At 35.3% G+C, this 13,146-nt stretch overlaps 1 long non-coding RNA gene across 1 annotated transcript; it reads right to left on the bottom strand.

The window, feature by feature from the left end:
- Window positions 1-2,523: 2,523 nt before the first annotated feature.
- Window positions 2,524-7,029, bottom strand: LOC146745471 (uncharacterized). Its single transcript, XR_014929480.1, has 2 exons — window positions 6,808-7,029; window positions 2,524-2,807 (listed from the first exon to the last, which is right to left on the bottom strand). It is a non-coding gene; the product is annotated as an uncharacterized LOC146745471 (long non-coding RNA).
- Window positions 7,030-13,146: the final 6,117 nt, after the last annotated feature.

Below are 13,146 nucleotides of genomic sequence, written 5' to 3'. Positions count from 1 at the left end.
TAGTGGAGCGAGGAATGATGACGTCTCTTGCAAATACAGCAGTTAACTTCGATTGACATTGGGAAACAGCGTGTTTTCCAAGGCAATTGAAGCAGAGCTGATTACGTTTGACAATGTTCATTCGTTGAGCAGTGTCTGTCACTGAAGTGCAGGTAGACGAGTTGTGTTGCTCGTCGCAATAAATACACTTTCTCCGAGGCGGACGCGGTCTTCTATCACGATTGTTACGTGCAGTGGCGACATTGTTTCCGTCGATTTGGCGGATGGTTGCGGTGTCTTGCGAAGCTCCACCCCTCTGATGGGCTGTTTGCGTGTAGAACGCAGCAATCGAAGAATTGGGCGACTCGGCTCCGTGGTTCGAGTTTGTTCCCACTGATAAAACTCTTACCTCGCGACGCAGTGCTTGGCTCAATTCGTTCAGTGTCCACGTTTCTTCCTCGTGATTTCTCGCAAGTTGCTGTTGGGTTGGGATGGGTAATTTGTTCATAATTATGGAGACGAGTAGATAACCGTAATTGTCCTGATTTTCCCCAAGTGCAGTCAGTCCTCGTATCGTGCTTTCAATAGGCGGAGGCTGGCTGGTGTATGCGAAGGCGGTGATAATTCCCAGAACGATCTCATGTGCGAATTAATGATCGTCTGTCTTTGACCATAGCGGTTTGTTAATAAATCCAAGGCAGCAAGGTAATTGGCGTCCGTAGTCTGAGGCCCTTCGATTGTCCGTTTGGCTTCGCCGGTAAGAAAGCTCCTCAAATATGTGAGCTTTTGTACGTTTGATAATTGTCGATCATCGTGAACTGCGGATCTGAAGGTATCGTGAAACTCTGTCCATCGTAGCGGATCTCCTTGGAATGGGGGTAATTTCCAACGTTTAAAGTTCGAAGAAGTGATTAGGCAAGTCGTAAATACCCGTTTATTATCGTCTTATCTGCTAAAGCTCGTAGAGGTCATAATATGTCAAATTATTTACTATTTGTCAAGGAAAATTAAAAATTGCGGATATCAATTTAAGTAACCTGTCGAACAATCGGCCTGAATTTCAGTGTAACGTGAAAGTGTGTTTCAATATTAAATGTTATCAGTGACAGCAATCCAAAACAAATGTTATACGAAGATCAAATTTAAAAACCAGTAATCCAATTACGCATCAAATTTATACTGGGTAAGGTGATAGACTAGTGAAAAAAGTTGTATATTTTAAAATGGCGACTCTTCTTACTGGCAATCTTACGCATTTTCGCATAGCAAATTCAAGATATATTATTACTTGCCACACGTTTGCAGTTGCATTGATGCCGTGGATAAATTGATTATTTATTGGTGGAATTGCAAAAATTTTAAAGCATGCATGTCGACAGTAATCTAAATATATTTTAAAGACATTTGAACATATTAGGCTCTTACTCAACCAACTCTTTGATTTGTCCTGAATTTTGCTTCCAATAGGTATTAATTATATAGTTCAAAAAACCCATTGTGGTAATAAGTGTTGCAGCTGTCAAAATATGTCAAATTAGTTACTATTTGTACCCATTATGTACCCAATATAATCCAAAAACGTTACTCCATGAGAATAAACTGGTAATAATTAATGTAGTAATTACTATACAGTTTAATTCGTCAAGACCTGAACCTAACCATAATGCCAATACAAATGCGAATATCACCCATATGTAAACATTACCGACAATTAGGTTTGGTCTCTTGCGTGACCTGAGTAGTTGATACATTCTTCTGAACTGTCTGATTGTACTTATTCATTGAATATCACAACAAGCAGTTAAGTTAAAAGTTAAATTGGCAAAATAAATGTCTCGAAAAGTATTTGATATTTATTCTTGTGTAAATAACTGCTGTTTAACAATTTCCACCATTACAAGTTGTCAAATTGAGATAATAAAAGTCTCTATAAATATTTGAGAGCCATTTTGATGTAAACAACTGTAGTATTAGTTCAAATAAATTATACCATTCCAATTTGTTAAATCAATTTAATAAGTATACTGTATTCATGGGTTTTGAATTGCGAGACATCTTAAAAACATACTACTGAATTCTAACCCTTAATAAAGAATTTTACACAGCGACTACACCACAGAAGATAATAATCTGTTTCCCTACTTTTTACGTAGGCACACCATCGTTACCCCTAATAACCATCACTTGGGTCTTCTTTGAATCCATTTGCCAGTTTAGTGTGATAATTACTTAGTTTTGCGTGATTATACTTGGGCTATCACATTTTTGATTTCCGTTTTTTTCGTGGTAGCTCTAAACGATCTCGCGGTAGCTCTAAGCGAACCCATTGCATATTAAAGATAATTTTGAATTACCTCGATGCCACTATCCTGTACCACTTCATGAGGTTGTTCACTTAATGTTGTTGCCCAAAATGAGTTGCATAAGAAAGTCAAGCGATTGCTTTAGTTCCACTGAGTGTATATGTGTATGGTTCTAACTTACGGAGTTTGTATTGGGCTGTTTTTCATTTTCAAAGTATGTGACACCGTAATACATGACAAGTCTGTTTTACAGTTTATTGATTCACACTAAACTTTTTTATTTACATATTCTTAAATGCATTAGTTGAATCATAAATACATATGTATATGGATAGTCTCAGTTGTTTGTACTGGTGTCGGTCATTCCTCTCGATATGAGATTTAACATACTGAAGCGTTTTCCGCCGTCGCCCATACCATCACCGCCATCAATCTTGAAAAAAAAAGCTTCCAGTAGGGAGATTGACGACAACAATACAATTAAAATTAAGATAATGCGTGTTGGTACCATGATGACTTTCCGTGCTGAAAAAAATAGATACAAAATTCAATGCTTTATTTAGGGTAATTTACGTGCATATACTATGTACAAGTATGTTATATCCTATCAACGTTATTGAAACATCAAGTATTCGCACACGTATTTCGAAGTTGAAAGGTGTATGTGTGTAGTTTTGTGTCGTAGCAACGTATACATATCCACAGTCCCTCAACATCCGGTTCGGGAATTCTATTATTCTAAGGTGTGATATGCCCGAGTCCCGTGTGAAGTATGTGTTGCGCTCGTGGGGAGACGGCGGTGACGTCATAGCAGTTTCTTCGAGCTCGTTTGAAGCACTTTTGTTCAGTGTTACGTCTACAAATATTGCGTGTTTTTGAGCAAAGTCGGCAAATTTTATTTAAAGTTGCAAGTTCCTGTGTGATCATATTAGTATCGTGAAAAGGCAAGTGTAGTTTAAAATCCGTATTCATTATAAATAACGAATAAGAATATGATTTCAAACTTTGGCAGCTATGTTCATTCATTATTACTGTATGCGATACAGCAATAATACCACGGAATTTTCAACCTTGGTAAATCGCGTCACCAAACCCAAAATAATCACAGTCGTTATTAATTTGTGATTTGATAATTTAATTGTTTTGAAATATTTTTGACGTTGTGCACAATTACCTGGAAGGTGTTCACTCCAGTCGTTCATTTTGCATCTGATTTTGCCGAAGGTGTTGTGTATGAATGAAGATGGCTGTTTGGTGTCGCTAACAAAATAAGTTTATTCCGTAAGAAATAGGAGAAACCAAAACATAAGACAGAATTAATTGTAGCTTTTGGATACCCAAAACCGATTTTGAGGTTGTCATATTAAATAACAGTATGTCACGTTACTCGGTACATGTGCTCGGCAGATTTATTTTCTTTTCAAGATGGGGATACCGACTATTGTCGCCGTTATGCTGAGAGTATCCGATTGCATCGACCGTCGTATATGCACATTTCGGCTTAAAATATCATATAGTTAGTACTATTTGGCAGTAAAATATCCCACAAAAATGGCAAATATTACTTCTATTGGTATTCCCTTTTGTTTTTCATTCGTATGTTTCAGTTAAAAATTCAGTCTCGTTTGTAGCCAGGTGTCAACTTGAAGCCACACACGACGACAGTGGTGGTGACGAATAATCTGTGTTTTTTCACATTCTCTTCGTGCATATATCTTGCATCTAAATACTGAGGTCCTTCTTCCATTATGTCACTCCAATCAATATCACAGTCGCTGAAACCGACGAAATATTTGTGTTTTCCCCGTATTTCGTTAAGATAAAATACACGGAAGGCAGAAAATTTAAACTTTCAAAGCAGTGAAACATGAAAGTAAAGTTGTGTACGCCTACGTAGAAATGAATCGCCAGGTATTCTGGGTGAAAATGATGTCATACTATATGCTAATTTTATGTTAATGTACACAGTTGGGGATTACCAGCAAGCGAAACACGCATTGTGCCGGGTGCGGAAGAACTGTTACATAACATACAGTAGTCTCAAAGGACATATCTCGAAAGAAATACAGATGACAAGTGGAGTCTAAAAGATGTTATAGGCGAACATTGGTCTTAAAAGAATATACACAGGAGTTGTTAATGAGGGTTGCTGTCCACGGCACAGTTACTTTTACGGCAAATTTCAGAGACTGGTATATAGCTCAAAACATGTACAGTGTTTATTACTGTGAAGGCAACCTACTAAAAAATACTAAAACATAGAGGTTTTGTTATATTCAGACAAGGTCTTAATGTATAACTGAAATACACCCAGCTACCGCTGTGAGCATAATTGTAAGCATTCAGTTATCATAATACATTTTTCATCGTAACACCATAAGTTACAGTGTGCCGTAATTTTGCGATATTTTACGGGGTACATTGAAAATGCGAAATTCAAATATGCCATGATTACGTGCGTAAGCATCCTCTAATAATAACAATAAACATGGCTTTCATCGGGCATTGGCTGAACTCCACACAAAGAAGCTCTCTTATTCTGTTTTAAACATTTTGGATTACGGCATTGCCATTGTCATGTTTGCATCATGCTGGCATTTTAACTCCACACTGCAAAAACGGAAGCAGGCTTGGGAACACACGCCGACTCAATTTTCTTTGTTCCTGCATTACAATTTGTCCACATAGTGTGAATTCATGTGCCAGCAGGTATTAACTGACTTCTCGCCAACGCTTAAATGGGGAGGGGGGAAAGGGAATAGGGGGGAGGTTGGGACGTCATACCAGGTGCAGGTCTTGACGGATTGTTACGATAACCTAGCAAGGGGTGTCTCACGTGTCTTGATATTAAAGAACATCGAAGCTCAACTCCAGAAACTGACTGTGTCTGACTACATGGGTGTGTGAATGACTTCAGTATTCCGTTATAAGGTCTTAAGTTATCCCTACACTTCAGAAGCGAGTAATCCTCGAAATTCCCCTTTGAGTCACATTACACCATGATGTATCATTGGAAGCAAAAGATGTATTCGAACCCTGTGCGTCGGTTGATACTTCCGCTGTACTGTCTATGAGGTATCTCCGTAATAACCTCATATTATTATTAGGAAAGTTGAAGTCATTTAGAAAGTATGATGGACTTCACACGGGAGTGTACAGAAGCAAACAAGTTTGAAACAAAGTTATAATCCACAGAAACATGAAACAAACAAAGACCACCTTATAAAAAGATGTTTAAATCATAGCAGGTTAAACATGGTAGGCGCCTAATTTGGCCATTCATTTTGCTTAAATCATGATTAGGCCAGACTTTTTTATTCATTGTTTCTCGAGTCTTTATAAGGCACTTTTTTTGAGAAGGGCGGAAAAAATTATATTAATTATTTTTTTCCCCTTAGATTTGTGTGATTCTCAAAGAATTGTAAGTGAGATCATTGATCGGAGATAAGAATTGAAATAAAATGTTATTCCATGTATAAGCTTGTTTCTCATCTGCGCGAGACCTCGGTACTTTGATCATGGTACTCCCACGAAAATGCAACTAGGGTTTGTTATGCGGCGGGCGGAAAAAAACTAAGATAAAAATATTTTTTTTAGCAATTGTTTGCACTTACAAGTCGACTGAAACAAGAAATTACGCTTAAATAAAATTTTATTTTTATTTCATTTTCGGCTCTTATTCATTCGGTGGGTTCGTGAAACAAAGGATAATAAAAGTCTGGCCATATCAGGTTTAAACAAATGTAATAAAAATGTCATTGTTCAGGCATCTTATGTGTTGTATATTTTATGTATACATATTGTGTATATACGTGTATTGTCACTGATAATTGCTTGTGCAAGACGACGACGACGACGATTTTTTCCGCTGCCAACCAAGCTGTTGGTCATTCTAAATGTCGACGTGGCAGCTAGCACGTGTTTCCAGATAATGCTTTTTAATGTATTGACGGTGGACTGAGAGATTTACGTTAACCAGCAGTGGTTCCACGTCATAAGTATATCAGTATTTGGAAATCTGTGTTTTAAAAGGTAAGTGTGGTCGGCTATTCATTGTATTCTCTACACGGACTTTGTAGCGTGATATTACGGTTAGTTTCATGTACTCTGAGTCCGCATCTTTTGAAAGCTATAGAATGGAAGTCTTCGTCTGCTATTACCGATATCTCTGGGAAAGCACTCTGTGAATTTTTGGCCGAAGTAGGGTTAGCGAATTCTGCCTAGATTATTATCAGTATTGTTGTGTGTGTTAACGCCCATATGGTTGAATCATGTTATATACCTACTATAAGCCGAGACATAGATCATTAAATTTCTAGATTAAAAAAAAAACAGACATTACAACGATTACAACATTATTACATTCCTTATTACATCATATTACAATAAATAGTCAAACCACGGTACATATATTACATATAAATAGATTGATCGTTTGGCGACAAGAAACATGCAAAACGTAAATACAATATAAACTAGAGATTATGGTACCAAGCTCATTAATATGTTGATTGTTTATACTCACATTTCCTCCTGTTGATGTTAGTTTTGCTTGGAAGACATCGATGCTCTTGTCTGCTGTATAGTTTCCTTGTGGCGTATGAATGACTACCTATATCATTTGTGACAGACTATTATTAAATTACCATATTACTATACTATATTTAGTTGAATACCAGAGTATTATTTTATTTAGCGCGTCGCTATATTCAAAACAGTTTGCAGCTGGTTATCCACATTTCTCATGATCATTTCACTTCCTAAATATAGCTATGAAGTTCGTAGAAGGACATAATGAAGTATATTTAAAACAATAATAAGCCGATTGATGGAGAAAGACACAGGTTTATTGAAGCAAATAGAGGTAATAGGTCAATCAAAAACAGTACCATTGAAATAAATTTATATTTTGAATCATTTGTGTCTATTGTTAAGCTTCAGCCGAAGTGGTAAGTACTTGCATGGAAGACCACCTGACCAACTCACCTGGTGAAACGATTTTTCTTAAATTTCAGACATTTAATTTTTTTATTTCAATTTAGTTTATCTGATTTGTGACTTTGAAGGTGAACCCTTTAGTAAAATATTATAAAAAATGTTTTAATATCCTTAATATAAGGAATTTATAACTTTTCATGTAATTTCAATAAAATCTCGCTAACTATAGGCGATAAAGGTGGCACTAATATGTTGCAATGCTGTTGCAAAGTTTTCAAAAGTTATTAAAAAATTGGCAGACTTGAATGTAAATGTTTCTTATGTGCTCATACCCACAGTTAAATGTTTGAAAAATTAATGACAATTCGAGCGAGAAACCTCATTTTTGTTTCCAGACTGTACAATGATCTCAACTTAACATGTTAAACAATAGCAAACACAATTGTGAAAAACAATTGAACGTTGATTTGAATGCAAATGTTTTCTAAGTGCTCGTTCTATCGATTCCGCAGTTAAAAGTTTGAACAATTAATGAAAATTCGAGTGAAAAACTTTTTATTGTTTCTATACCGTACTATGTTTGGAAATAGCGAACAAAGTTGTGAAAAACGTAATTGTGAGACGTGTATATTATGAAAACAGTTTTATTGCAACATTTCAGGTATGTTTTTGCCCATAACACGTTATCTAAAGTGGTGCCATTAGAAACACTTTTTTAAAAGTGTTACCACCAAGAACATGTTTTTTAATATTTATTAACAGAACATTTTTAACTGGTCATGTAGAAAAAATATATCAAAAGAAGACATTTAATGAAGTGTTTACTATCCCAACTCTTTGAAAAGTGATTTCACTAGACACAAATTTTGAAAAGAGTTTCCACCAGAAATATATATTGAATAAGTGTTTATCACCGCAAAACTTTGAAAAGTAAAACACAAACAGGATATTGAATAGTGCTCGTAACAGAGACACATTTTCAAATGTATTTACACTGATAATAACATCATTGAAACCATTAACATTATCGTTTTGGAAATCAAAATATATCAAATGATGCGTTTCATGATGAGGCACTTTTCACTATTGTACAGTGATCATAACAAACGATAAACAAATCACACAATCAAGTAGGAATGTATTCCTAAATATAAACATTAATAAAAGGTAAGTTCGAGTGTAACATTTAAAAAACAGACATGTATAGTTGTTGTAAAATATATTATTAATCTCGTGAATAAGTGTGTTTACTGAAATTCAAACTTTTCGTGAAACTGTAGATACAACACCCAATATTTGTGAACATTGACACTTCAAAACAGATGAGTAATTAACTGAAACCAACAATAACATCTTTGAACCCTCTCCTCACTGACGAAATGAAAAGGCCCAACCTCTTTCCATGTGATATTGTTGTCTTGAATTCAGTGCCTCCGGGCACATCAAGTTCCTGGGGGAAAACAGTGGGACATAGGAAAATCATTAATTTCATCTATTGTGATCCCATTCACATTCAATTCCCATCTATGAATATATGCACTACATCTATTTTATTTCATTCCTCTTTTACTTTTCTATCTGTCAAATGGATTGATTGCTTATTTTCATTACTCTAAAATCCCCCCTAAAAGGATGGTGTGGTATATTGAAAATATATTTACTTATTAAACCAATGTTCTTCTCGCATAGAGGGCACTGAGCTAACAATAACCCATATTAACAGGACAAATGAATTCCAAATATAGCATCTTGTCCGCTCCGATTCTCTTTTAAATCTGAAAGTATAAAAAGTATAAAAAATGCAGTAAGTAATGTTCAAATAATTATCAATATTGTTTGAAGCAATGCAATATTTGAATCAGAGATATACAATGTAAATATTATTGATGTTATAAACTAACGAAAATATGACCACAAACGAATTGAACTGCAACAATCCTGCAACATTTTTATGATTTTATTTGGTAACTCAGATCTTGTTTCTGGGGGATGTCGGCATGGATGTAATTCTCTGGTCCTGCAAACTCATGAACTTGAGTTTAATCTGTTATTCCCAATAAAAAGGAATGAATGGATGCCGCTGCAAATATCAGTGTAGTATACCCTTTACACACGCTTCGTAACGGAGTAACAATGTCATCCTACCTTCAGGTTTCCTTCTTACCTTAGAAAATGAAAAACAAACGTCATTCGGTTCAAGTTGTTATTGCTTCTTCAACGAATATGTCACTTGTTCACAGAAACCCGATAGTATAATGCAATCAGGAATGAGCGTGCGCACGACAAGTTACCAATAACTTGAACACGCAACATAAATTAATGTCCACCGTCGTTTAAGAAAGGTATCTGATTTATTGTTCAATATTTGTTTTCACTATGTATTTATTGTATTAATTAAATTTCTAGATAAAAAATGAATGGTTATGTATTATAAGAAGCTGAGAGGAGCTCGTTTAAAGTAGGCGCAAATTCGCACCGACGCTCCGCCAATAGAATAAGAGCTGTAAAGACATTAAATATATTGATTAGATCACATGTAATTAATGCCTGTTTAGCGCTTCGTCATCCAGCTTACTAACTCGAACATTGATAACAACACCGTGCATGTTTATTTCCATCGGTTATTCATCTTAAGACAGGTACATGGTATGCACACTCGCAAGATACTAAAATCGGTAAATTTATCGCTACATACACAGTATGACTTGCTGACAAACGTGACATGTGTGAGCAATTTTTTCAATAAATATGCTGCGATAATAAGCACTGTGTGCATTATAAATACAAACCGTAGACAGTATACAAAAGCGTCCTGTATATAATCGGGTGCTTTAGGTTGAAACATTGCATGTGTATTTGTTTTCTGAAGTGCTTTAAGATAAAACAATTTGTAAAAAAGTGTTTTAGTTACACCTTTAAAATTGTGTACATGTCTTATACAAAAACACTTATAAAACATGCATAGTCGAGTGTTTTACCTTAAAAAATTACATGTGTGTTTGTTCAAGTTCGTTTTGGGTAGTGTTTCATGATAAAACAATTTAACAATTTGGAAGAAAAGTGTTTTAGTGTTTTACTCTCATGAACACAAATGTGTCTTATAAATTAACAGTTTGCGAAACATTTATAGTCTAGTGTTTCGGGTTGAATCATCGTTGGTGATATTGCTTTCTGGAGTGTTTCAGATTAAACAATTTTCGAGAGAAATCACATATTTAAATCACATGTGAAAATGATCATATGTAATTTTAATTATAACTACTGTTAACCAAATGCAAATTAATAAAATCCGTTAGGTCTCGAGATGCCTAATTCACCACGTGTCTCGTTTTCTAGTTGGTGCTTGACATAAATTTATTTTCTGGAGAATTGTCATGACCCATCTCATTGGGCGTTGAATTACGTCACTCTCGGTGATTGTCAAATTGTCATATATACCATAATGTTTACTCACGAGTCCCCAAGCTTTTCATTCAATTTTGTTAATACTGCTTGCATAACGTTGGATGAATTAGTTCATAAATGTTCTGTCAATAAACACTTTAATAAAACATTTATGTTGCCGTAAAAGTGTATTATTTTTGTTTACATGTGCGTAATTTTCATCAAAAAGTGTTTTAATAACTCCCTAAAACACCTTTCTAAAAATAATAAAACACTACTGCTTTGATAGCAAATACAAGTGTTCTATTTTATAATATACATATTTTTAATTACAACAGTATGTTTTCAATTAAAACGGTGTGCTTTACTAAAAAACATAAAAGTGCTTCCAAGATTTACAGTGTAGTGAAAAGTCGAGTTCATCATGCCTGTATGGCTCTATTGTCAAGTGTTCAGCGTGTGTTAAGCTTCATCGGGAATGGCAAGTACTTGAATGGGAGACCAACTGACGAAATCGCTTTGCGATTTTTTAATTAAATTATTCATTTAAATTTGGTAAATCTTATTTATGATTGTGAAGGCGAGCCATTTTGTAGAATAATGTAAAAAGTGCTTTTAATATCTAAAGAAATATATATCTTTGTTATGACTCAATAATACCATTACATTCACAGTGTTAAAATAATAGTGAAATGATTAACACCCCATTACGTAATATGTAAAAGTATATATATTTAGTTTGGAATGACATTTCCAATATCATTGACACGTGTCTTGTTATAACACAAGTATTAAACAAAACAAAACTGATAACATTTGATACATCTATCTGGAAATGTAACCCAACCAGTTGGATGCTTTGGAGAAACATGACTATTATTATGTATTGCGTTAACCATGCCACGGAATGCATTGTCAAAAGCCGAACAGTATGGCAGTTTTTAGTAGCAAAATAATTGTTATGATTTCAATTACAACCTCATCCAAGTACATTTAGGATATATTTTATTGACTTGTCATTGGAATGTATTGCGTTACCCTACCACTGTTATGTAAATGATAATAGGAAAACTGATGTGCAATAATGGGCAGATAACCAGACCAACCCGCTCCGTATAAATAATATTCAAAGTTGTTGTTTTCAGTTCAAGGTGTCTGGCAAGCATCAACAAAATGAAAGACAGTAAGACAGCCATGTTTCAGGGAGTACTCCATATAACTGAACAATCATTCCACCGATATGAACAGTCAGCAATAAAAACATCATTTTAAACAGCGTTTTCAATATTGATACGCAAGGTAAACATGTCCAATATATTGCTTTTAATTATTCATTCACTGCTTCTTTGACAAATCAGAAATTAATATTTTGAATAAAATTAATATGACACAAATCTATACCATTTGCCAACATGACCATATTTAAATCAACTGAATGGTTGTCATACATATTACATGTGCCACCAAGTCATCGTTGGAATGTTTGTGTCACACGCAACGTAATATTACCGTAATTGGTATAGTACAGGTGTCAAATACCAAAATGGCAACAGCAACAAAAAGACTTCCCTGGCGGCGATGATAAAATGCGACATGCCTCCCCTCTCAAGAATATTATAACATATAATATTACATGACTAGCAACGACGTCAATAATACGAATACGATAACAATTTCAAATAAAACAACAATACAATATATCAAATCGAACTTAATGAAGCTCTGAGTACAAAAATTCGAAAATCACATACAGTAGAATATAATAAAATATGAAATACAGTCATAAACGAATAACATTCTACTATACTGTTCAAAAATTCCCAAGTCCATCAATCTACTCAGGTAGTCCGCTACCACATTGTCCCGTCCAGGAATATCCTTAACACAATAATTATATCTTTGCAGAGTCATCGCCCATGTCATCACTCGGTCATTTGCAAACTTGGCTTTATCCAGGTAAGACAATGGTTTATGATCCGTCTGCAAAATGAACTCCACACCGGCTAAATATAGGCGAAATTTATTCACGCCCCATACAATGGCTAAACATTCCCTTTCTACAGCTGAATATTTCTTTTCTGCATCGGATAACTTCTTACTTGCATACGCAACTGGATGAAGCTTCTCACCATGATTCTGCATAAGTACTGCTCCAATTCCTACCTGAGACGCGTCCATCCGCAACACAAATGGTTTCTGTGGGTCTGGCAACTTCAAAATTGGTTTGCCCAATAAGTATTCCCGCAAAGTGTTATATGCTTTCTCCTGGGCCTCTTCCCATACAACTTTGTTGGGTTTTCCTTTCTTTAGTCGATCACTCAGGGGCGCTGCAATAGTTGCGAATAAGGGGATGTGGTCTCTGTAGTAATTGACCAGCCCAAATAATGATCGGACACCTTTCTTGGTCGCTGGTCCTTGCGCTTCTCGAATTTTTTCCATGTTGTCGTGACTCGGACTCACCCAATTGTGTCCAATTTCATGACCCAGGAATTCTACTGATGTTGCACCCAGAACACACTTGGATGGTCTAGCTGTTATGTTC

Source organism: Saccoglossus kowalevskii, chromosome 5, assembly GCF_978046115.1.
Source record: "Saccoglossus kowalevskii chromosome 5, keSacKowa6.1, whole genome shotgun sequence".
In the NCBI taxonomy this organism is placed as follows: Eukaryota; Metazoa; Hemichordata; class Enteropneusta; family Harrimaniidae; genus Saccoglossus; species Saccoglossus kowalevskii.
The sequence above is the reverse complement of the archived record's forward strand: the minus strand, read 5'-3'. Positions and strand labels throughout refer to the sequence as shown.